This window comes from Lytechinus pictus, chromosome 9 (assembly GCF_037042905.1).
Source record: "Lytechinus pictus isolate F3 Inbred chromosome 9, Lp3.0, whole genome shotgun sequence".
Lineage (NCBI taxonomy): Eukaryota > Metazoa > Echinodermata > Echinoidea > Temnopleuroida > Toxopneustidae > Lytechinus > Lytechinus pictus.
Window position 1 is genome coordinate 3,625,406 of NC_087253.1, and position 27,225 is coordinate 3,652,630.

Below are 27,225 nucleotides of genomic sequence, written 5' to 3' on the forward strand. Positions count from 1 at the left end.
TACACGTCCAGATAACCATCTTCCTCACCTTGTCGTATCAGGTCTTCCTGTAGTGCGATTCTTGGGGCCCATTTTCATGAAACTTGTTATGGTAACAAATTTGCAATAACTGTTAAAAGCTACTAAAAACCTTCAATCTGATTGGCTGGTCGTAAATTTTTATCATAAAAGTCTTTATGAAACGGGGCCCCGTATGATATTAACACAGGTCATCAGGAGAAGAGCGAGAGATAACCACTCAGACAAATGTCATGTTTTCTTATGAAGTCTTGTAAAAAAATAATTTTAGCTTCATGATTCATTGCCTAGGATTATGTGTTAAGTAATGGTAACATGTAGGCAAGTATGGGGGTGAAGTATGACCACTATTTTTCATTATTTATGTTCTTATTCTTTATTTTATTTATTTTTTTTTTTTTTGGGGGGGGGGGTTAATACAGTTCCCTGAATGAACTATGATGAGTCCGCTAATCATTTTATTTGTTCATCTGTACTGTACGAAAACTACGAGCAATTTTATAAGTAATACCAATAGTCAGAACGACGGACAATAAAGTTTTTGAATATCTAACATTTTCATCGAGATAATAGGGGTATAAATATATATTGGTTTAAACTCGTTTCTTTAATTAATGCTAACATTAGCTGATGAACTAGGTTTTGTACAAGGTGAGAGGTCCGTACACATTACTGTTTTTCAGTGGGGTGGGGGAGGGTAGTATGAATGTTCGAAACTATTGGTAGCGAGGGAGCGTAGCGACCGCATTTGATGTTGTTTTGTTTAAATTTTGAGTTAATCCTTCATTTCGAGGTTGAAACTTGAAAATGATTCTTATTCCCTACATTGTACTCATGTACCTTCACGTACCATCATCTTTTTCGCATGTATTTACTTACGATTATATTGGATTTTCTGTTTGTTATTCCCTTATGTAATTTGTTTGTTATATTGTAAATATTTGTTTACAGGGCCCCCTGGAAAACAGTGCAAGACAACTGACGGGGCCATTCTGTATAAATAATACGAAATAATACGAAATAAATGAATAAATAAATAAATGAATGAATAAATAAATATATAAATTTGTTAATTAATTTTGCACCCTTTGTTTTTACAATGATAAAGTAAATTGTCAGAACTTGTTGGCAGTTACCCCTGCCACCTTATTTGCTGCATACATGATAAAGCCATGTTTGTTTTAATACGGCAGTGTATCATGGGGAAAGAACTTGCACTTCCAGCGGATTTTTTAATGAAGGAAATAAACAAAAATTATCATTTTTGTTGTCACACTAATTCTCAGTCACCTTTTTAATGTTATCATTTATCAATTCTTTTTAGATTTTATACACTAAAATATGTTTATTACGGATGATAGGATATAGGCCTATATGACAGCATAGCTTGCGTTCTTCTCCGTAAATTTTAGGTTACCTATTTGTCTAATTTTTCCTACCCAGATCGGTCATTCCCTGGGTGCAGTTACGTCATTTGAGGTCAAAGTTCATCAGGTCACGTGATTGGTTGACAGAGTTTCCCGCGTGGTGTTGCTAAGGAACAGACAGTCACATGATCACCCTAATGGAATCCCCACTCAATCTCAAAATGTGCCATAAAGGTAGGTTTTTATGTCAATCTTCATTTACATAATTTAATTTACCCGGTCCCTCGAAGAGGACCTTAAGCCGTCGGTCCTTTTGGTTGCTTGCTTACAAGCATCTTTTTTCACTAACTCTCGTTATGATAACTAATGCACAATTTCTCTTTTAAAAAACCGTTCACTCTCAACCAATCAAATCGAGTGATTTCAGTAGCTTAAAGGTGCATTACAAATTTGAAATTATATCAAGTTTTATGAATTGGTACGCTTTTCAAGTTCGATGTGCAAAGCGTCATAACCAATACTTCAGAGACAGTTTGAAGTTTTGGTAAAATCTTAAAATTAAGTCACCTTTAAATCTTAAATTCATACACTATAAAAAACAAACAGGTTTGGTAAACTGACACCAGTTGGTGTCCTTAAAGGAGCATATCCTTCATGGTGTTAATATTACTCCAGGCTTGATATTGGACATAACACCAACCAGTGTTAAAGTAACAACCAAACGTGTGTTAAAGTAACAATCGAAGGTATTGTAATAACACCCATACACTCTAAAAAAATTAATAAAAAAAATATAAAAAGGTTTACCCAATACTGGATAAAATGGAAACCTGCATGTTGCTTGGGTAAAAAGATACCAAATATTTTGTAAATTTTACGCAATGTTTCGTTTAAATTTACCCGAAAATGTATCCTTAAAACATGCATTTAGTCCAATATGGGGTAAAAAAATACCCAGCAAAGATGCATGTTCCCTTTCTACCCAATATTGGGTAAAATTTTACTCAGTGTTTTTTTTTAGTGCATGTATATCAAGCTAACACGAGAAATCAACACCAGAGTGAAATGACGAATGTTGCCTTGAATGTACGCACACCAATCAACACGACAGTTTTTGCTGTTCACTCTGATATTTTTTAAATTAAAACCGCGATCTAAGAGTGAAGTTTATTGTTTTAACAATAATCATCAGTTAAAGGTCAAGTCCACCCCAGAAAAATGTTGATTTGAATAAACAGAGAAAAATCCAACTAGAATAACACTGAAAATTTCATCAAAATCGGATGTAAAATAAGAAAGTTTCACATATTTTTCACAAAGCAGTGATATGCACAACTCGATGTCATGCAAGTGGGTCAGTCGATGATGTCCATCACTCACTATTTCTTTTGTTTTTCATTGTTTGAATTATGCAATATTTCATTTTTTATATATTTGACAATAAGGACCAAGTTGACTAAATCATATAGTATTAAACAATAATAATTCCACATGTTCAGGGAGGAATTAATCGCTGTTTCACTTGACAATGAGGAGAAAATTAGAATATTTAAGATTTCATATAATAAAATACAAAAGAAATAGTGAGTGGATGACATCATCAGTCTCCTCATTTGCATACCGACCAGGATGTGCATATAACTGTTTTGTGAAACTAAGCAAAACTTTAAAATGTCATAACTTTCTTATTTTACATCCTATTTTGATGAAATTTTTGGTGTTATGCTCGTTGGATTTTTCTCTTTTTATTCAAATCAACTTTTCGTTGGGGTGGACTTGTCCTTTAAAAAAACTCACAATTTTATTAAATTGTGAAGAACATACATAAATCATCATGCTAACCCTTGGAAGTCTAGATATGCTTTCTTCCGACTTGTAGCAGGGACGTGAGCGTCCCTGCTTGTAGCAAAGATAAGGATGGCATGCAAGTTCGAATTGACTGTCTCCGTTTGTCCGTTGAGGGGGTAAATTGCTTACAATAGATAGAGTACACATCTTTGAGGTAACGCAGTAACTGTGCTAACGAAAGTTCGTATCGAAGATCACATTAAGTGGATAGATATCACAATGTATGAACTATTACTTTACGGCTATGTAAATTTCAGACCTGAGGAGTGGGTGAGTGGATGTGAATGCGATGGGGTAGGGGTGCGAAAAATCAGAGAAAGAGGAAGAGAGATAGTAAAAGTGGGTGAAGAGTGTAAGAGGAACTCTCTTTATAAAATAATAAAGAAGCAACTTAAAACACGGAAACTAATATTCTCATAATTAGTTATTTTACATATTGTTCACTTTAAGATGCATCTATGAATAAAAATTCACTTCTCAGGTATCGAAAGTCCTCCTCTTCTGAATATAATAGCACTCTTATGATCAGGTGATTTAATTAGCCATATTCTGAAATGCCTTGCGGAGAAAAAGTGAAATCATTTTGATAAGGAATTGTCGAATGTTAAGCTCGGTCACGGCGTAGTTTGCTTGCTAAGACCTCAATATGTGTAGAAGAGTTGCAATGTGCTATCCAGTGCGCTGGAAGACGACGTGGTCTAGCGCCCTCCTCAAGCTTTCTTGCTGTGTTGCTATTTGTCTGCAAAACAACCACACGTTGATAGAGTTAGGCGTATGCGCGTGTGTATATTTAATTGAGTTTTATCAGTTGTGTATCAATCATACATGAGTATCTACATCTGACACCAACCTTTAACATCACCATCCGAAAGACGTGACCGGGGCTCGACCCTCGAACCTCTGCATCCATTTTGTAACTTTACATAGCTTGGATTACAGGCGCACGCCACAACGCATAGATAGGCCATTGCTAGGCGTTGACCAAGGACTTGGCAAATGTATTTGAATATTTTGAATACCAAGTTCATCACTGTGAAGGGAGACTAACTGTCGCTAGATTCAAAAGGCCAATAGAGCTCGCGTGATTAAGCAATCTATTCTATGTAAACATGACCGCACTCTGGCGAGAGGGTATTCCAGTTTACACAAAACATGAATGAGAGAAATGTCCCCCAGCAGCGGCGGAGGAGTAAGGGGGATGAAAGGGTAGTGTGGGGTGACGGCTGAGGATGAGAGGGTCGAGGGGGGGGGGTCAGCGCAGATGGGAATGAGGGGGGGGGGTCAATGCATCCGACTCAGATACTTTACAAAGCAAATGTCACGCAAGTATGAGGCTTGTGCATGACTGGGGCAGACATTATCATAATTCACATTCATTTGAAGATTATTATTGTGTCAGAATTCTGACCGTTCTATAGGCATATAATTTAAATATAAATGTAAATGTAAAATTCCATCTTGCATTTTTTATATGAATCTGTGAGACTTATCGGTATATCAAAATGAAAATTATGTTTTTAGACATAGGCCTACAGGTTAAAACTCATTCAACAAAGATTACAGATATCAAAATACGTATAGACATCATATAAAGTAGCTCTCTATCTGAGCATGGGCCTGGCATCACTGGTAGGTCCGTGATCTCGGTAACCCACGAATCATCCTGATTAAAAACAGTTTTTAATTAAATATAAACAGTAGAGGGTCTAAGAAGAAACATACTTAATTTTGAAATGATTCGATTCGGATTTAGATCTCAGAGCACATGTGCGCATATGCCACTATTTGATCACAGAGTAACTGATGTAACATTTTACAAGATACAAATGTTTTTATACAACTCTTTGTGTTGAGTGCAAGATACAATTCTTTTAACACAGTTTATTATTTAAGATAACCATGGAGTTAATCTTGTACAGTATGTTACAGCTCCTTAGAGCGAGATTTTGATTGAACGTTAATCTGTTTTGATTAAACACTAATTTTACTTCCTCCATGTAAGTCACTCCATTGGACAGGGAGTGTACTCAAAAGCAATGCTAACGATAGTGATAATGTCGGATACTATATTTTCTTATGATAATATCATTGAATGAAATCAAATGCAACCGTTCTCCACGTTATTCTATTATTTTCAGGCAATGTTGTAGATAAGCAGAACTTTTTAGGAGGCTTAGTTTTGAAAATGGTGCACTATTCCTCGATTTTGCGAGTGAGCAGAGCGGACGAGCCAGCTAATTTCATTATCCTGACCCAATTGGGATCACACATAAACACGGTCTCAATTATAGTTAATAAAAGGTTTTTTTTTAGTAAAACACACATGAAAAACAGCAAAATAAACACTTTTTTATTATTTGTGTACATATAGATTTCATATAGATCAAAATCATGTTCTATTAAAAATCTATCTTGGCCCTATACTTTAGGTCGATTTTGCTTTTCTTCATGAAATATTTTAAGTGCATAACGATTCCGAATACGATTTGATTCATAATTTCCGAGATTGCAAAATGTTTTATTTTATCAATAAAGATTCAAAGTGTATCAATGTTCTGCTGAAAATGAATATTGCTTTCTTGATCCCCCCAACAATTCACTATTATCTTTGTACGCCCCTCTATCCTTCTTCATACACACCTATATTAGATGGGGAATGTTCTAGTCGCGTCGATTTTCCAGCCAATTTTCCCCCAATAACGTGTTTGCCTTCCAGCTTAAAGAAACAATTTTTTCACCGTCAATCTTTCGGTTAGTCCCAAATTTCCTTCTGGTATGTTCTCTTCAACTATCAGTATCAGCCTCTCAACGTCGATATTTTTTTTAATTTCATATTTGAAATCGTATTTTCTATGATTTCTTTCTTTTGTCTGCAAAACACTAATTAATTTTATGAATCCACTTCTTACACATTGTGTAAGTTGTGTACGATATGTTCGTTATTTGTCAGAAAAACGCATCAACATTTAGCATTTTTGTCAATATCTCCCTTTAGGAATGGTAGTCCTCCTTTTGTATTTATCTATAGTAGGGTATTCCCGATTTATTATTGTTGAGAAGAGTATAGGAAGTTCAGGCGTCATTGTGTTATCATTTTTCTTTTTGCTAATCATTCGGAATGCTTTGTTGCTTTGTCGCTTCGTTAATAAAAATGACAGTGCTTATACGAATGAAGCAATAAACAGTTGCAATAAAAAATTGAACAAATTAAACATTTTTTTTGTCGGCGTAAATGACTTTCATTTACTCCATTGTAATCGAATGGACGCATTGAGAAAAAAATAGTTTGCTGCCATCTACGATGTTCTGGAAAAATTATCATGGCATGGATACAGCATTTGTGGTAGGGTCCATGGATACAGTAAGCATGCTGTTGTATTGCAGTAATGAATGAAAATATTTGCTGTACAGTTCAACAGTAACAAAATAAACACAACAACAAAAGTTGAGATATTGTTGCTCCATAATTTAATTCTATTTATTTTATTCATTATCCTTTTGCTGCTTGATTAACCAGATATGTTTTGTGACATATTGCATTTTTTCAGTGTACAGCGAGGCGATTGTGTGTTTAAATGAGTTTGGGGTCTTTTCCCGTGATGAAATCATAGTTGTTGTTTTTTTTTAACAAGTGCACACCTAGTAACAAATAATGCGCGTTTCCATTTATTTTAATGCAGGATCAACGAGCATTGCTCGCGGGCAGAGGTGCCGCGGCCGGGGATCGAACCCCGGACTTTCCATGTATAGCCAGGCAACTTAAGCCACCCGGCTACGGCACCTCCATAGTGGTTGCTTTGAAACGATAATGACGCAGTCAGTCACATGTCATAAGAGCAGTTTCCTCTTAGCTACCTGTCTTGTAGTCCACTTGCTAGGGAATTAAGATTGAATAATGGAATAATCCAAATGTACCATGAGGCCTACTGATTTATAAACACAAAATAACAGATGTAAAATGGTCTCCTGATGAAATTGTGGGGAAGAGCCGTGGTGTAGTGGTTCTGACTCTCGCCTTGAGAACAGAGGGTCGTTTGTTCGAATCCCACCACGGTCTAGCGTCCTTTGGCAAGGCGTTAATCCACACTTTGCCACTCTCGACCCAGATGTTAAATGGGTACACGGTAGGATGCGTAAGCCTATGTAGTATGCCTAGCAATTGAGTCTTGGAACTCTTGTTGGAATGCTCCCCAGGGAGTGGAGAAGGTGCATATATAAAAATGGCTATTATCATTATTATTGATTTGGGAATTTATAAACGCTGGTAGTTAATTGAATCTAACGTGTTAATGTGTTTCATTGACCTACTTTCTATGCTGAAATTGGGTTGTCCCTAAATAAGGCACACACCGTATATGTAATATGTAAATTACAGAATCCAGCAATACATTGAATTTAATAGAACATGTTAATAAAGCAAACATTTGGAAAATGCTATAATCCTGTAAATTTCGCGACATAGTCGGCCCATCAAAATGAATAGAAATTGAGACGTTGATTGAATATTTTGCATTAGAATGAAGATACGCCGTCCTGTGTTAATACAATCCCCGAAAATGACGGATTGATCAAACAGTTACCAATGATCTGATCTTGACCTTGCCGAGATAATTTTTTTGAAAGCAGTATTGAATGCAGCATATTGTATTTTCCCATCTTTGTCAAGCGCATATAATTATTTCCGAGCTCACAACACACCAGATGCAATGTCGCCATCTCGTGTCGTAATTTTGTTAAGGGATTTACAAACTCGTGAATGTATTATTTTTCATTCGCCGACTGGAGCATCTTCCTCATGCGGCGGCTAACCAGCAAGCAACATGCAAGTTCCCTTTTAGATGTAAAATTGATTCGACGTATTTACGAAGAATATTCATACTGTTTACATGTTACAGACGGCAGAAGTTACGCAACAATGTAGCATCATTATACAGCTATAATACTGTTATTTCTGCTTACTTGAGATACATACGAATGGGGCTGGATTATTTCCCAAGGAGTGGGGATTGTGTTCTTTGGGAATGTGATTGAACAGCATCCGTTTTACCAAATAATAACATTCTGTGAAGCGCTCCAAACAAATCAATTGGCACAATTCCCTTGATAATTCATTTCATCCGTGACCCTGAACAAAAGACATTTTACAATAAGAGGCGATTAGTGGTAAAAGAGGGTTGAAGGGGATCCCAGGTTAAAAAATATTATGATTAGAACAGATAAAGTAAAGTCAGGAAATCAAAACAATGAAAATTACATCGAAATCGGACAATGTATACCAAATTTATCACATTTTAAAGTTTTGCATTATTTCGGTGTAACGGCTCAATGTCTGACTTCATGAAGATGATTGAGCAAGAACAGCTTTGGATTGACAACTGATTAAATGTGTAAGGAATTCATTGTTGAAACATAATTCGTTATAAAGGGAGACATTCACATTATCTAGAATATATGAAAGAATCATGATTTAATGTAATAACATGGAAGAAAAATTAAAGCGCGGACATGACATTATCAACCTAACTATTGTATATTCATGACGGCGAGGATCTAATTGATTTCATACGAAATTGCTAAACTTTAAAAGTCAATAATATTTTGTTATCAAATTTTGATGAAATTCTTAGCGCATTGCTTGTGGATTTTCTCTGTTTATTCAGAGATAATTTTTTTCAACCCAGTGTACCACTCTAAAGAAAAAGGCAAGGGGAAAGGCAGAGAAAATGTAACAGAGCGACAGAGAGAGAGAGGGGAAGATGGGGTGAAGAAAGAGAGGGGGAGTTCTAAAGGGGCATCATAGGTAATGAAAACTGGGTGAGTGAAAACAAAATGAAAAAATTAGAGAAACAGAGGTGTGCACAAAAGCGCCAAACGGAGATGTAGATTTTTTTAATAGGATAAGACTAAAATAGGGAAATTCTACGACGGGTATGGGAGCAAGCGGGAATTGTTACCGGTATCCTGCTGTGGAATGGCCGGGTGGAATTTCTACTCATTAAAACGAGTGCCTTTATTCTCACAAATAATCATTAGAGAAGGGACGAAGTGTTGCATGAAGGGAAAATTAAATAGGCAATGGAAGTGGACAGAGAGGAACTTAAAACGGTATTAGTGTTGTTTTTTTTATGTTGCAAAGTAGCCAAGGATTGTATCAGAGCACCGACGATATACATGTAGTTGGAAAAAAGGGCTATTAAAAAAACATGTTTCTTTTTTATTATTCGATGGTCATTGAACAATGATCCTAAAGGTGTTCAGTAATGTCTTATTTCATTCATTTATTTATTCATTTTTCCAACAAATTTTACAATAATTTTTAATAACAATATATAAAACATAACATCAGACAATATAAATGACATAAATATTCAAATAAACCAAATATAAAAAAATATACACTTGATACAGAAGATAATATTTCCAATTTGATAATAATATGCAAGATATGTTGGAAAAATGGATTGGCCCACTAAAAAGCAAAGCCTATAAAGGGTGGACCACTAAAAAAGAAAAAAAAGTATAACGTATAACACTTAAATCTATATGGGCCAAAAAAGCAGCAATACAAAAAAGATAATGAAATAAAGATATAAAAAATAATTATAAAGATATGAAAAAATTATTATAATAAATGAAATAAATATTAAAGGTGAGCAGAGACAAAAAAGACATGAAGACACAACAAAGCAAAACAACAACAACAAAAGATAAGACACACAAAACAGAGTAAAAATAAACAAACATTGCTGCACAAACTGCGAAAATCCGAAGAAGGGAGAAATGAAGAGAAAGGCAAAGAGAGAGGGAGAGAGAGAGAATGAGAGAAGTGTAGTCAATCTAACACAATCACCGAGGGTAACCTGTAAACAGGTAAACAATAAATAAATAAATAAATTATAGAGGTAAAGGAATCAATGCTACGATTAGCTTTGCATTTTCAAGTGAAAAAGACAATGGTAATTACAATGTAATAGAATGATAACCTTGTTAGTAAGCTTATGAATGAAAAAATTGTTATAAACATATACACATTTTTAGCAGGTGTTTCTGCGATAATTTCAATACATGAATCACAGTAATCATAATGCATGTACAAAAAATGAATAAATGATAAAATTACAAATTGTGTCAATTACATAGTAGTTAATAATTATAGACACATGTAAGCAATGACAAATAATCAAAATGCAGTGGCCAGCTATCGCAAGCAAAATGCTCGAGAGAATAGCAGCTAAGCTTAATAGCAGCCATTATCTACGTTACACTATCACACAAATGAATTTATATCAGGGAACAATGTGAAAAGGAAATGATCGATGGCATTTACATGAAAACGGACTAAACTTATTTTAAACATATTTTTGAATAGTCCATGATGTGAATAAACAAAGTTTTGTCAGCTTTTCCAAAGATAAACGCTGTAAAGGCGACTGAACTGAGAGAGTGAAAATATTTTTTTTAAACAACTTCTTATGAATTGAATAAAACAAAGAAATAGTCCTTCCTTATTAGACCAAAGTTAACATTTGTAAATCTGATGAGTAGAGGATAGCCGAAAGATGAAGTTCGCGTTTTTATTCAGACGATTACTCAGAATTTATATAAATTGGAGCTGGAATGAGTAAGCCTAAAGTAAAGATAATTTGAAAGAAACTTAGTTTTTTTTGACAAGTAATGCAAAACTGCAGCAAAAGGCGAATTGTTTGCTCGTAAACTCGTCGGTGTTTTCCCGACATAGCAACATATATGTGCTTATCTTTCGGTAATTTCCAAGTCTTGATCGATTATGTGTATTTCATGATTGAACTGGAGTGTTTAACCATGGACCTATAGGTCCATGGTTTAACCCCCAACAAAAAGTCATAACGAAGAAAATTTCATCAAAATCACATGTGTGACAAGAAAGTCATGACATTTTAAAATTTCGCATTAAAAAAACAAATCTTTCCTGTGTGTATTTAAAGAGTTACTAAGCGAAACTTTAAAATCTCATAACTTTCTTAATTAACATTCGATTTTGATGAGAAGTTGAGGCTCAATAATAAATATTAAAAAAAAAAGAGGCAAACGCGTTTGCCTCGTTTTTTTTATTGTACTCTACGATGTTAGTGGCGTTTGTGATGTTTCAAAATCGATTTATTCCTCATATTGTGATACAAAGTAGGCTGTTAAATTTGCAAATACAAAACAGTATCCATGCCTCACTCCCTCAATAATGAAATTGAAATTCCAAAACTTTACATACGAGATCACTTACTGTAAGTAAGTCAGTTACATGTCATCATATGTAACCAACCTACTTTTAACACAAGCGAGGTTAATGCGTTATACAAGTAAATTATAAGAGTGACTTTAATATTTCATTTAAAAAAAATCATGCTATAGTGACACACACAAAAAAACCAAATGCAGATCGATCATAAACAGTCGAGGTGCTGTGGCCAGGTGGTCTAAGGCGCCTGACTTTACATTGAAAGTTCGGGGTTCGATCCCCGGTCACGGCACCTATGCCCGTAAGCAAGGCAATTAATCGACATTGCTTTTTTTTTCCTGTATTCAAATAAATGGAAATGTCATACACATTCTTGGTGTCTTTTTTGTTTAAAGCTGTTTAAAAGAAAAATATGAACCCAAGTTACAGTAATTTAAACGGTTAGTAAATATGCAATATTTATCTAGCGGTTAATACAAGCGCTATAGCGTTTTAATCGCTGCATCCATTACCCTGGCTTTAGCACGGCTACTCTTATTATGCGCTCGAGCATTCAAGGAATTTTTTTTCCTACTGGGTTCCCATTTCATTCACCTGGGGGGAGAGTGGCAAATGTAAATAAACGCCTTGCCAAAGGACACGAGTGCTGCAGTGGGATTCAAACCCCGGAACTTATGGTTCAGAGTTCAGAGATTTATCCACTTGGCCAGAGCACCTCTTTATGTGCATTATATAAATTTATATATATTTTTTTTTTGCTGTGTACATTAACCTTAGAGTAGTTGTGTAATTAAGAGAAGTGTTTAAAATCTTAAACAACAATTCTCAATAAATTAAGCTTGGTTGTTTAAACTGTTTATCAAATACTGTAAGGTTCATCTAGTAAAATGCGTTGTATAAACTTTTAAACAGTGTTTTTACTATATTTCGCTGGTGTGATTGTAGCGTAAAAGCAACTTTTCACCTTGCAGCTGCTAATTATTTTTTTCCAAATACAGGTCTACATCTTCAATGATGATTATGTACTTATCATTTCGATAATTATTGTTCATCATCCTTCGCCCAGTGTTCCCATGATATTTAAGTTTGATATTTTGATGTGTTTTGAGAGGGAAGTCAAATGCAATGCCATGAAAAGAAAAGAGTGTAAAAAGGGACTGGAAAACAATATAACTGCAAGGAAAATGAGAGCAAGATGTCGACTTGACCCGATTAATGGTTGATTCCCGACAGGTGACAGAGAATTAGATATAAATCAATAGAAAATATCTTCATCGTGTTCAGGATAGAAATAAGAGTGACGACGAATCGAAGGATTGACATGTCTCGCGCTGGGCAGTAAGACGATTTGCATAGCAGCAGGGATGGCGGGAAAATGGATCGAAAGCGCGCGCGAGAGATGAAGAAAATACCTGCAATGACCCGTAAAGTATAGACAAAGGTTTCCCCAGTGGAATTGCTGACTTTGACTTTGATAAATTAACTTTCCTATCTCCGTCCCTTTCCCCTTTTATTTTTATCATTCGCTATCCCCCTCTTTTGCCAAGCGTTCAATTTTCTCTCATCTCGTTCCTCGCCGCAGCAGACGGGATGACAGCGGAGTACGAACGGGGAGATGCGGGGCAAGTGGTCCGAGAGTAATGCGTCCGCTGCACGCAATTTTAGCCAAATTGTGGTGAATTATTTATTCTCGCTTACCTTGGGCAGTGCAACTCATGAACTTGTGGAAGGTGACAGTCATCCCCATTAGTCTAGTAATTCCCAGACCCAATTATTTTATTAGATTTTTTTTGCTACAATGTCCAAGCGACGGCCATTGGCCATTTAACGATAAACCAATGTTCCAATACATATATACAACCAATAATATATTAGGATACCTTTTATATTCGCATAAACACACAAGGTGTATAGGGAATGATAAATCTAAATTTCGAACGAAATCATGAAACTTGAACGGCATTTATATCATATTGGAAATTTTGACGAAATATTCGAAGCAATGTAGCACAAACATAATCAACATGTTTATGGTAATTTGGCTCCTATTTTCAAGTATTTGAAACGATATATAATATGTTCTTAAATATCAAAACCCGGAGAAACGAACTAACATTATTATCAATTAAATCATTTAAAAGCATTATTATCCGGAGGGCTCCTTGTTAAACTGCAATTTCGAAATTTCAATAATAATAGAAGTAAAGACATATTTAACAGCTTTTTAAAAATTATGATTTGTAAATTATTTCGAAATCGAGTCCTTACAGAGTAGTTTCATGCATATGACTACTTAATAAGCCAAATATACCACTCATTATCTGCAAATAAATAATTCATTTAAGTTTAATCGAATAAAATCTTGTAGGCCTATGTTAAGTACATTTTTAGATAACATACATACAAAATACTTATTTCACATAGCTCACATTTTCCACAAGGCTATTCATCATGCATGGACATGAAGTATTAAAATGATGTGTTTATGATTTGTCTCCGCATACCCTAGCAGTGTTTATGGACTGATCTTTAATTTGATATTTTAGGAATATCTGGAAATAGAACAGTCGTGATCTTCAACATTTTCAACTGTATACCTTTCTTTGAACATAATCATGAATGAATCGACCCCGTATTATAAACTCTTCCTGAATAGAATCGTATAATTGTATAAAGCCATGAACGAATTGGATAAGATTTCACCAATTTGATTAGAAAGAAAAAGAAAACGGACAAAAACTATTTGTATATGATACAATAATTCGTTAAATCGTTTCCTCTTTTATTGATTGACGATCCAGTATTCAATCAATCAGATTTTTACACTCAACAATTTTTAACCAACCGATAGGAAAAGGAATGCAAAAGTTGGTAGGGTCATATTGGACCAAATTTTGGGTTGGTTAAAAAGTTCTTAGAGTCTGTAAATCCCGATACACCATCATATTTGACTAAAACGTTATAGTTGAAAACGAAATGGATATCTACAAATTATTTTGTTACCAGGTAGACTTTCACCATACTAGAAATCATTGCTTTCGAAACTCAACTTTTTATTACCTAACTGACTGATCGTTTTTATTTTGCATAAACAATTATATGTTTTAATGTTAATCATTATCGATTAAGAAAATGAAAATCCATATTTTTGTTCGAAATAGAAATATCTTAAACAGAAATTCTCTGAAAATTCGGTCTGCCCAATCGTGGGCCCGGCAGCCACTCTGCAGCGCCAAATCGACGTAGCTCTATCCCTAGAATCGTTGAGCGCCTAACAGGGTAGAAGTTAACTCCTACCTTTTAACGTCTTTTGGTCTGACGCGGCCAGGGTTTGAACTCTAGACATCCCAGTTGTGAGGCGGACGCTCTTACCAACTGAGCCAACACGCCCAACCGTAAAGTATATCAATTCTGCCATTTTGTATTTCGGCATGATTTTTCTACCTGCTTCATTAATATCAATCGCCAAGTTCTCTAGCTAACTGTCAATGTTAAAGGAAACCAAAACCAAAGAAGAGAAGCAATCTTATTGGAAAGAGTAAAATGAGAGAAACAATTGAAAACAAGTTAAATCAAAATCGGGTATGAAATAAGCAAGTTATGGAAGTTTAAAAAGTCCTTTTGTATAGGATTCTCAAATTGGCAAACATGTTTCAGAATGGCTGATTTTTTGGACAACTCTCCATTTGTTTTGTCCACAAATTTTCGGAATTTTCTCCCATTATCTTTCAAATTGCATCTTGCCTCCGTCCGAGCATAACATATGTCATGGGAAAATATAATTCACACCACATATGTCAAGGTCAGGGGGGGATAATGTGAAATGTGCAAAATAAAGGGGAAAACCTAAAAATTTGTGTACAAAACAAATTGAGAGTTGTCCAAAAAATCAGCCATTGTGAAGCATGTTTGCCAATTTGAGGATCCCCATAAAAAGTACAGCAAGACTTTTCAAACTTCCATAACTCGCTTACTCTATAACCGATTTAGATGAAACAAGTTTAGATTGCTCCTCTCATTTTATTCTTTCTGATAAGATGGATTCTCTCCCTGTATTTTGATTTTTTGTAAAATAGTGAACAGTCTCTCAATTCACAGTCACACTCGAGAAACCATCTCCAGAGTGACCAAAATCTATTACGTTATTTCCAATGGCAGACCCTCTGGTCCAGAGTCAGTTTCATTGGTGTGACCGTAACCACGTGGCCGTTTCATAAGAACGACTGGTGATCCTTTCTCGTGGTAAATGATATTAACCATTAAATGTTAATTGGTGATTATTTAGCGCGTAAGAAAGGTTCACCAGTCGGTCTTAAAGTCGGTCGTAACTGACGAACATCTTTCTGAAACATCCACCAGATAGCATTTCATCGAGACATAACTCTTTACCCAAATTTGAAGCAATAAAGTTAAGTGTTCAAGGTACGTGTGAACGCGATGCTTTTTCCCTATTTCATCATTATCTCTGAAAGTGCACGTTTGTTTAGCTTTCTTTTGTTTTTCCCTTCTGGCTGACTGCTACGATGGGCCTTCATCCCTCTATATAGGGAATTCATGAGATTAATTTTTCACAGTGAATGCCAATTGATCTTCCGGTCCGAGGGAGAAAATCATTTAGATATCGGCTGGTTTCTCCGAGGTGCGATCACCAATCCGTCCAAAACAACAACAATAGGCGACATCGGCGCTTACATCTTCACATCTTCATCGAGCCTAGTCTCAGCTTTCCAGGCTCTTGTTGGAAATATTTCAAATTCAAAGCCGGTTTTAGATATTGTGGCATTAGTTTATTTGAAGGGCATTAAAGTAATTGATTTGATAAATAATTTACAATAAGTTTGGCTTTCCTTGCGCTCTTTATTATCTGTCACTTTTTGTTCGCGACATTTATGCGTGGACGAAGCGCATGATGGTAAAAGACTACGTAGGAGTTTGTAAGGTCAAAGCTACGGTCAAGTATCACATTCGTTGATATGAACTATGGAAGGCTATTGCATACGCGGAAATTGAGCGCCTCATAATTACTTGGTAATCGAGGCGAAGTCAGTTTTTTTTATGTATGTTATTGTTTTTATGTGAGACATCTTATGGATTAGGTTAATATATTTCCTTTTCTGATATTTAATCTGTGAAGCGGTTGAAAATTATTCGTTATGACAATCTAATTGAAATAATAGATCAACGGGGGTTCTTTGAAATATTTTTGCTTCATGTATGAATTCGAGAATTTCATTTACAAGAACGTCCATGCAATATTGCAGATTTTACGACTATAACCACTCAATAAACGGGTCATTAACAACGTAATATATATGATATTAATGGTATGCGGTACATGAAAAACTATTGACTCATGAACTGCCAAAATATTTCAGCGAAACACCCCCTGGTTTGTTTAGATTTGATGCAACTTAACATACCTTTTTTATATTTCGCTTGTTCGCTGAATGAAGGTCATATTTATCAATAATTGCGGCATTATTATGAGAATTGGTAAACATGTAAATGGGTTTTTCGCCAATTAGCCTTGAAATAAAACTTCGGCTGATTGCCTCTTGACTTCTAGCGCCTTTTTCAATGAAATCATGATGATAATTGCAGCACTTTTTGCTCATGATCCGTTTGGAAATATTGATACACAACACTTAATTAGTTTTTCAAATCAATGATTTTATTTAAACATCACTTCCAGCTACTAATGAATGAATTGACATTGAATTTCTTTGAGCATTACTCCATTTGTAATGGCCTTTGTAGATATTGCATGTCAATTTTAGTAGAATCGATTGTTATTTTGTTACCGTCTTTTGTTAATAATTTAATTTCGTCGTCAATTTCTATGCCGAAGGCCACAGTAATTATCCAAGAGTTTTGAACTTTAAAGACAATGCAGATACTGAATTCTTGAAAGATAATTTTTGGATATTATGCGGTGTGTTTGTGTGTTGGGTGGGTCGGTGAGAGAGGGTGAGTGTGTTTGGGGGAGGTGAGCATGGAGCTAAAAACTTTAGCTCCATGGATGAGGACACCTTTGTGTAGAGTGTGGGTGGATGTGTTTGTCCCGGGTGGGTGTGCATGTCATGTGAGGGCATGACTGATTGTTTGCCAGACATGGTGTGTGTGCGTTTGTGTAGGCCTTGCGTGAGTGAGTGTACGTGGGTGTGTGTGTGTGTGCGTGTGGAGGTTCGTCGTGGGTGTGTGTATGCGCTTATTGGGGATGATTTGAGTATGTAGATATGTGCGTTGTGTATACATAAGCGTGTGCGAGATATTAGGGTGTGTGTTCAATCTGTGTGTGTGGGTGAGGGTGTGGCTGCATGAGTATGTAAGGGGGCGTAGGCCTCCTTACGGGGGTGTGACTATATACGAGTGTAACAGTGCTTGGGCGTGGGGTTTTAGGTGAATATGTGTGGCGATTTGAGATGGTGTTAGAGCGTGCGTCCGTGGGTGTGTGCGGGTTTGTGTGAGGGTGTACATGCGGAATATGTGCTCACATGTGAGGGTGTGTGTGTGTTTAATGTGTGTGAGTGTGGTCTAGATTGATATGTGGGTGTATTTGGTGTCTATGAATGGGTGTGTGGGATGTGTTTGAGTATAGACAGATATGTGAGAACAGAGGTGTGTGAGGGTGCAAGTGTGAATGTGCCTTGGATCAGCATGTAGCTACATGGATATATAAACACAGATGACTTCTGTGATTCTGCAAGCAGCATAAAACGTCATTCGGATGATCAGCAATCCGTGTTTCTGCTTGAATCCAAAATCAAGTGCTCGAAAAGAATTCCACCTACTTTTGAAACTGTGAGGCAAATAGGAAGAGGAACAAAATACGTCATTGAAGCTCGTACAAAGTTCAATAAAGTAGATTAATGGCTCGTGGGTACGCACCCCCCCCCCCTACACCTATTTCTTACGTCTGTCTTTCACGCCCCTTTCTGTGTCCTGCCTTGTTCATCAACTGTGTCTATCTTCTCTCTCACTCCACCCCCTCCCCACCCCCATCCCTTCTCCTCTCTCTGTCTTTACATCCATCCATCTCTCTTTCCCTCTGCTATATTAAAAACCTATCACCATGTATTTGACAGATTGATGCAAATCAGAACAGAACGAAGAATAGGAAATTGAATAAAAAAGGGAAAGAAATTAAAATTCATAAGAAACGGTAGAATAGAATTCAGTTAAAAATTTCAGACACGGAGAAAGAAGAACTTGTTAGAATTTAAAGATTGCCTAAAGGGTATCTTTCGCTGTGGTGCCCACCGTACTACCGGAAAGTGATTGGGGTGAGTCGAGACGGATTTTAAAGCCTAATCAAAGCGTTATAATTCAATAAATGCATTTGTTATCTGTTGACTGGAAGAGAATAATACTGAATTGCACAGAAAATTAGGTATTCAGAATTTTAAACGTGTTATTAACTACAGGTGAGAGGTCTGATATCGGGGATGTGTGTACTTTCACACAAAGCCACCACGCACCCGAGTTCAATTGAATGTTTTTGTACTACGTAACTTATATTTTTACTGTATCTTAGTATTAATTGCTCTTAGAGGAGATTGAAATCGTTTATCTTTCACACACTCTCACTGTGACAATACACTCCAATCCCAGCAGGTTATTCTTCATGTCAATGATATTTTTACTAAGTGAGTTATGATTATACTCTTTCTGATTAATCGTTACTCTTAAAGCTAAAAGACAGTAGCTGCAGTAAAATACTGATTTCGTGAGAAAGACTGTAAAACCAAGGTTAAGTATTATTATCATCGTGGATCTAGATCTGGTACAGTTACATAAACTGAACTTTGTGAAATCATAATATCTAAGCTAAAAAACGATCATACTGAAGATCGCCAACACAGATAGGCACACGTGGGACAGTGTATTATTATTGCTGGAATAAAGACCCGACGGAAGTGACAGAATCTGCGCTTATTTTGCTTATTTCTCAGCAATTACACAATTTCTTCCAGTATCCTTTGGCACATATTTTTAATTCATACAAACAGACACTTTGGTGATCATTATATTAAATTATGTAAAAAGTCATTTTGAGATCGTCCCCACAACTGGAATTTATCAATCTTATGATCTTTATCACAACCGTTATTCTTTCTATGTGAAATCTAGGATATGTGTACTTTCACACAAACCCATAATGCACCCAATTTCAATTCAACTGGTTATTCTTATGGAATGCTGATTGTACTACGTGAGTTATTTTTTACTCTGAGTATTTAATAATTACTCTTGAGGGAGAGCTTTATTTTATTTTTCTGAATAATCTTATCAGAACAATGAAAATCATGAAATTTTCTTTAAAAGCATTTTCGTGACAATTTTAGGAACACAAAGATAAGCTAAAAGTAGCTATGTAAATGTAGTACTTAAAACCATGAAAATCGCGAACAACATTATCGTAATACACTTTATGCTTATAAATTGTTTTGGCAGTTTATCTTAACTTATATATTATTAAGAGGAAATGTTGAATACTTACTTTAAAACAAAGGAGAATTTATTTTAAAAAGGACCTATATGGCAATGGATGGATTGATATACACAATTGCTAAACAAATCATACACCAGTAAAACTTGCAATTTTGATACAATTTTGATACATACGTTCAGGTTTTAAGCCAAAAGTACAATCGGGAAATAGAGCCTTTTCACATTTCGTCACGCCCCTGGCATGATAAGGGCAGTATATACATAAACAAGTGACACAAACTTGAAAAAACTGTTTGAGGCTGTTGTTTATCTATGGATATCCCCTTATTGTGACACAAGTTTCTAAAAGTGCAAGTTAGATTTAACAGCCATTCGGCACACACATTATACATAACTGTCAAGAAAATAACCAAATTGTTTTCTACCATTAACGCATGCTGAAAGAACATATGGAATAAACAAAAATGGACAAAAGTTTCTTATTTTCGGCTTCCCAAAATTTCAGCAGTGTTTTAAACCATGGTCTTATAGTAAGCCATTTTTCAGGATACGGCCATTTTCTATAGGATCATTCCTTCGGCCTTGGATCATATGTCATGGCTATTTAATTCATAGTTGTTTGATTAGGTTTTTTTCAAACATAGTTTTCCTTATGTCTATTGGATTCTTTACCTTACTTTTCCAGCTTTTCTCTCCCTTTTTCGATGCCTGTCGTTTCTTAAATTGCATCAATCGAATGAAGAGGGACAGCTTTGACAAGAGAAAATCCCAAATTGCCGCGGAAAAGTAAGATGACCTTCTGTCGCTCGCCTACATCTGTGATCAACATGATCAGGAAATTTATAAATCACTTTTAATATTTAACCAAGCAGAAGTTGAAGTGATATAGAAAACGCCCAACATGAACGCATAAAAACTAAATACGAACCCTGCTACAAAACCACATCTCAATATCATAACTCCCTTTTGCATGACAGAAGCGACATTTTGGGAAAATAAAATTTGTATGGATTTTTATCTGTTAACCCCCTGCGACGAAAGTGCAATATCCATAATTTTTTAGCAAGCTGCAAGCCTCTGTAGATGTTTGAAGCGCTGCCCAATGTAATGCGCACCCAGGCTTACTTTTCTAGGGCAGGCGATATATTTACTTTTTCTCATTCCCTTTTGTCGTTATATCAAAACCCCTTGTAAATTTGCCTGCGTCATGGAAACCAAAATCTCACTCACGAGTTTTGGAGAGTTGTAATTATTATTTTAATTGCTATTTCTGAAGAGAGGACTGCTGCGATCTTATTTGATGGAGGAGTTGGAAATTACAACGAAATCTCCTTCAAAATCTTTTTATCCTACCCCCTTCTTCTTACGTTTTCTCTGTCTTTCATTTGGGGGTAGGTAGGGGTGGATTTTTCTCCCTTTATGAGGTGGTTTAATCGTTAGCATTTCATTTTCATACTTGTCTTCAAGAGTGTGTTTGTGTGTGTATTTGAGTTTTGTCAGACGTGTATCAATCAGATATGATTATTTACGTCTGGGACCGACCTTTAACGTCACCCTCCGAAAGACGTGACCGGGGCTCGATCCTCGAACCTCTGCGTCAATTTGTAACTTCCCCACATAGCTTGGATTACACTGAGGCGCACGCCACAACGCCCAGTTGTGTCTCGATACTCACCCCCATTTCAATCCTCGTATGCTTCTGACAGCCAAACGGTCTTTCAAAAGGTGACAAATCTGGTAGTAACATTTGAGAGCAATTCATTAACTAGGTTAGCACATGTATCTCTTCATGCTCTCATTTTTAAACATTAGATTAGACATCATAATGTAATCAATATTTTTGAAATCAGAAATTTCATAACGTTTCCTGCATTTATCATTAGAAAAGATCTCCACTCCTCATTGAAAGACATGAAGTTGCTTGTACCGTTTAGATTTTTACCTAATAGGTTTCAGTCATACATGAATAAATGTTCTTATGTAAATTATTTTCTTGGCGCTTTAATAATAAATGTGTCAAGGTGATAGTAAAAATAGGTTTGCAGAGTAGTTATAAGGTCCAGATCGGAGCTAACATTTAAACGAATTATTAATAGTAAGAGAATAACCAGTATCCATGGTTACTGAATTCACTAGGGAGTCAAAAAAGGGACCGTAATAAAGATACTTGCAATATATTGCAATATATTCAAACTCAAACAGTAATTTGGATTGATAACAAATTGTTAAATAAAGAGACATAGGATTTGTGATTGATCTCAATTTGATCTATTGCAACTCTTCGTACAACCGGGGCCTGAATCGCTCTGTTGATCATAACACCGTCTAAAGTAAACATGACACATTTTGAGAAGCCCAATGGGGGATTTTCAACCCAACATTGCTGTTCATGTGGAGTGTAGCCTTTTAGCAATGTTTATATGACAGGAGAATAATAACCACATTCTCAAATCGTCTTAGCGCCAGCAATGGTGATCGCGTTTTGTAGCCGTCGTCAATCTTTTTCCCGGAGTTGTGGTGGTAGGCCGGGAAAGTGCACGCTACCCCCAACAAAAAAAGAGGAAAAATTATCGCCAGATTATAAGATTTGCGGTGATGGTGTAATGATTTGTTTGTTTTTGGATTGATCAAGCTAAACTAAGACTAGTGTCTTATTGATTTAGTTTCCGTGGTTTTGTCCTCGCCACACGCTTTCTTTGCTTATGTCGAATTCGCTATGGATATCAAACTTATTGTGAAAAACTAGTTATAGTTTAAAATTCATGAGAAACGGTAGAATGTTCGGAGACGGGAGAAACTTTCAGTAATTTTCTTGCTGTCGGAAATGGTCACTAATAGAGGAGTTTTAGTTTTCCGTGCAAATTATCAATAATCTATTCGTATAAATCTTACCTAGCATAGGGTGTGTTGCAAGAGAAAAAAACTATTGGAATCAATTGCAAATATTGTAATTTCACAATTAATAGGTGAATTTTTGATAGCTGGAGCAAATCAGGGCCCCGTCTTACAAAGAGTTTCGATTGATCCGATCAATCACAACTATGGAAAGCCAACAACGTCAACATCTATTATGCATGTTTGTTCAAAATATTTTCTAACTATGATGTATATTCATGCATTCATTTATTCTTTAAAAAATCACTGTGCTTCTCTTTGTTGACAAAAGACATTAATTTTCATGAAATGCCCCCTATGTCTCGGTTTAAATAAATGTGACCAGACACTTGAAAACTACCAATCGATGCCATCAGGGTCCCGTAACACAAAGGTTAGCGATTGATTGTAGGCTTGATTTTCAAGATTGATTGTATATTGTAGTCAATGCAATCAATCGTAGGAAAACGTTCTTCTATCATTGCTAAGGTTTGTGTTAAGGGCCCCTGACGTGAATTTCCACTTAACGCAAGTTTCTCAAAAACAGCTAGGGTTTTAACTACACAAAAAATTCAACAATATTTACTACAGTATGCTTACACTACAATCGTTGTTAATCAGATTATACAACCATGCTAAATTTATTGAAAATTAAACATTAAAAATTAAACTTTGCTTTTTAGATTTTAAACAATTGTTTAAACCGTTTAAACAAATGTTTATATAGTGAACAGCGTTTTGTAAATATTTTAAACAGTGTTCTTACTGCGTATATATCCCGGTTACAAAGCGTGGCCACATTTCCGAATGCAGAATCACTTAATATCTAACGTAGATATTCTTCAGGAATAGTTCACTATAGAATGGTGCATATTAAATGCTATTATTAATATCAATTTTAAATCATTGTGTATTACATTTTTGTCGAAAAATCAAAATAATATTTCAGGTTTCATACACGTTGTTTATTCTCAGTTACGCTATTGCAGTAAATGTATGCCATGTAATTGTTATTCAGCCTTACAACAAGTTAAATTGAACAAATAAAAAAAAACCATATCAGTACACAGTTCATCAATATCGGATGCAAAGCAAGAAAGTTATGATATTTCTATATAAACTTATTTTCACAAAACAGTTATTTCTACAACCAGTGTAAAACTAAATTTTTGTCTCGTAGCTTTTTTCCAACTATCTTCCATATTGATATAATTGAGAAATATAAAAAATATTAAGCGATGTCACATGCTATGGTTCATTTATTGTTTACTGATCTTATATCTTAAATCTTAGATCTTAAATAAATATAGATGCAGGAAGAACGTTTAATTAAAAAGGTCTAAATTTCCTTTATCTCTCTGTCCTTGTTTGTTTTAATCCTTTCTTCTTCTTTTTCTTGTTCAACACCTCTTTCCATCGAATGTGCTTCATGAATTTATTATATCATCTGCTTTACTGGATACAAAACTATATTATTACCAATTAATGCACCACATCGCGCGCTTTAGTTCAATTCTTCCTATTCTTTTAGCTTTTAATTAATATCCATTATTCGATGCCCTAGATAACGTATCGAAAGCAACGAATATATCGCGTTAATGAGGGATTTTAATAACGTGTTAAAGAAAATAATCACAATGTCATATGATATATCGCCCTTCGTCAACAGCATCAGTACGACAAACATATGCATATTTAATGCTGTCCTTCTAGAATATATGGAGTAATTGAAAAAACGTAATAAGCCTGTTTCTTCGAGATCGATATTTGATAGGAGGCTCCGAAGGTGTGTTCATGGGTTGGATTAATCATAGCCCCCTCAAAATGAAAGAATTAACGCTTTAATTGGCAGAAAATTATATATATATATATGTATAGTACCTTTCGAAAGTAGGTCTTGGTATTATCAGGCTGTTGAAGGTCCGTTGTAGTTTACACCCCTCTACACAAAATATATGTATATCGATAAGTGTTTTCCAGAGCGCTTCGCATGTATATTAAACTTATGAGTACTTGAGTTTAGTGAAACTTTCGAGAAAAAAAACAGGATTGTCCCAGCCTTTATCGTGTCTATTATTTGTTTGTTTATTACATTTACACTTATACTTATTTATAAAAGCATTATATCTAATTTTTTCAGTAGTGTGTAACTTTAAGATTGCCTAATTGTACATTTGATTCTTTGTAATTTTCTTTGGTCTAACGGGGGAAAACGCAGTGTGAATTATAATAATAATTATAATATTTTTACTTATTTTCATTAAACGGTTACTCTAGGCTGAGAATAATTTGACTTGAACAGATGGAGTAAATTCACACTAAATACAGTGAATCTTTCATCAAAATTGGGCAAGACATTACGAAGTGATGACATTTTAAACTTTTCCATTGTTTTGTTGATACATGTTATGCATGTCATGAATATGAAATAAGAATGTCCATGATGTCATATCCCCACTTATTCTTTGGTATATTATTATTTGAAATTATATGTTTACGTTTACTGCTCGGGAGGCATTATGTTTACAGACATTTATGAAAATATTAAATGTTTATATTTTATGTTGTAGTATTACAGGTTAAGCCATCTAAAGTCTCATTTCACTAACCCTTTCATATTGCTTTTTAATATTTATTTTTGCAATTGGCAATAGTCCGCTTTGATATGACACCTTCGAGTCATCCTGCTTGAACCAAATAAATGTAATCAAGCCTTTCCAGATCTTTCTATCATAAGCCTTATGTTAAAAGTTGTATAGATAAGATAAGATAAGATTTATTTTATTTATACTCGGTTAAAAAGCCCAAACAGTTCACAGACTGATTTTCATTGGGGCCGTGTGGAACATACAATTGACAAAGTAAACATTTTAAAATCAGTGTATAACGAACAATATATATGGAACAGAATTAAGCATCAATGAAATATCACAAGGCAATCCTTGAAACGTGAAGAGGAGGGGAGGAGAAGAAAAAAAGGAAGAAGAAGAAGGGAAAAGTGAGAGGGAGACGAAAAAGACAACAGAGAAAATAACAGAAGAAGAAAAGAAGAAGAAAAAGAATAATAATGATAGTAAGAAAAAGACGAAGAAATTATATACCGTATTTAACAACAATTATGTTGTATTTTATGATTTGTAGGTATTAGGTTACGTTCCTCAATATTCTTCATATCAAAATAAAAATATTTCTACTGTTTAATGATTTACAGTGAGCGGTGAGTAGGATATAAGTTCTTGCAGTTGCTGTGAAGTCGGTAAAATGTGTAGGAACAAGGTCGACGGGTTATTATTATTATTTTCTTTTTTTTTTTTACTTCTGCCCATATTCGAATGTCAAAGACAGATTGAAGAATAGATCATTCTCCTATTCAGGCTAAGTATTTGTAAGTTGTACACCACCAACTTCAGTTCGGCAAAAGTACAGGTAACCCCGGCTTTTCTCGTATACTTTGTATACAGGCATTGAAAGCACTTCCTTTTGTTTTGTATTGCAGCCCCCAAATCCAAGGGGCGATAAAAAGTACAGATTTCCGGATCAACAATTCGCAAAAGAAATTTGAATAGGAAAAGGGTGACACACAGGCGGCCAACACGCAGAGAGTGTGTAGAGAAGAAAAATTCTCATTTGGGTTTTGCACTCTGAATCAATGCTTCATCAGATAGACAAAATTAAAATCGAATCCCTGCTCAGCGGGGGTGCGCGCAAATTGGCAACTGCGAGCGAAGGCGTGCGACCAATTTTTTTTCGGACCCCAATACACGGAACCCTACACTGGAACCCCTGTCTGCTTCCCCTAGATTTACAGCTCTACATAAAGCAGAGTTGTTTTAATCTTTATTTTTGACGTGGTTCATTATTTTGTCAGCCCGCAACGAAAGTTTCTTGAAAAAGAGTTGCCCCCCCCCCCCTCCATTAGAACTGCATCCTAATTTACCTACAGGGTAGGCCTTTAAGGCCAAACCAGACTCATAATATTGATTGCAGCAACATGTGGAGATTCACGAGTCATCATCGTATTTTCACTGCGCTTCAAGTATTTTTTTCTGCTACTTCTTCTTTCTTAGAATTTCTTCTCTTTTCAAATTCTTTTTACCTAAAAATGAAACCTACAAGAATGATCGATTGATTGATTAATTGATTGGTCGATTTCATTCCTCAAGAATATCACATGATATAAGAAACAATCAAATTGGAAGAATGTCATCATTCTTGTTGTTATTCCACATTTCATACCGTTCATGTCAGACTTTTAGACACTACGGCTTTCAGAATGTATATTGTAATACATTCTGTGGTCTCAGAACCTCTAAACAATCCGTTTCCAAAGATAAATTATTTCTTATAATTTAGGTGTCGAGAAGTACAAGATAAGGCATAGTCAATCACAAACACGCGCTCATTATCTTAACCCTCACCCATTCAGTAGTCTGTGGTAACAGAACTTGACTGAAA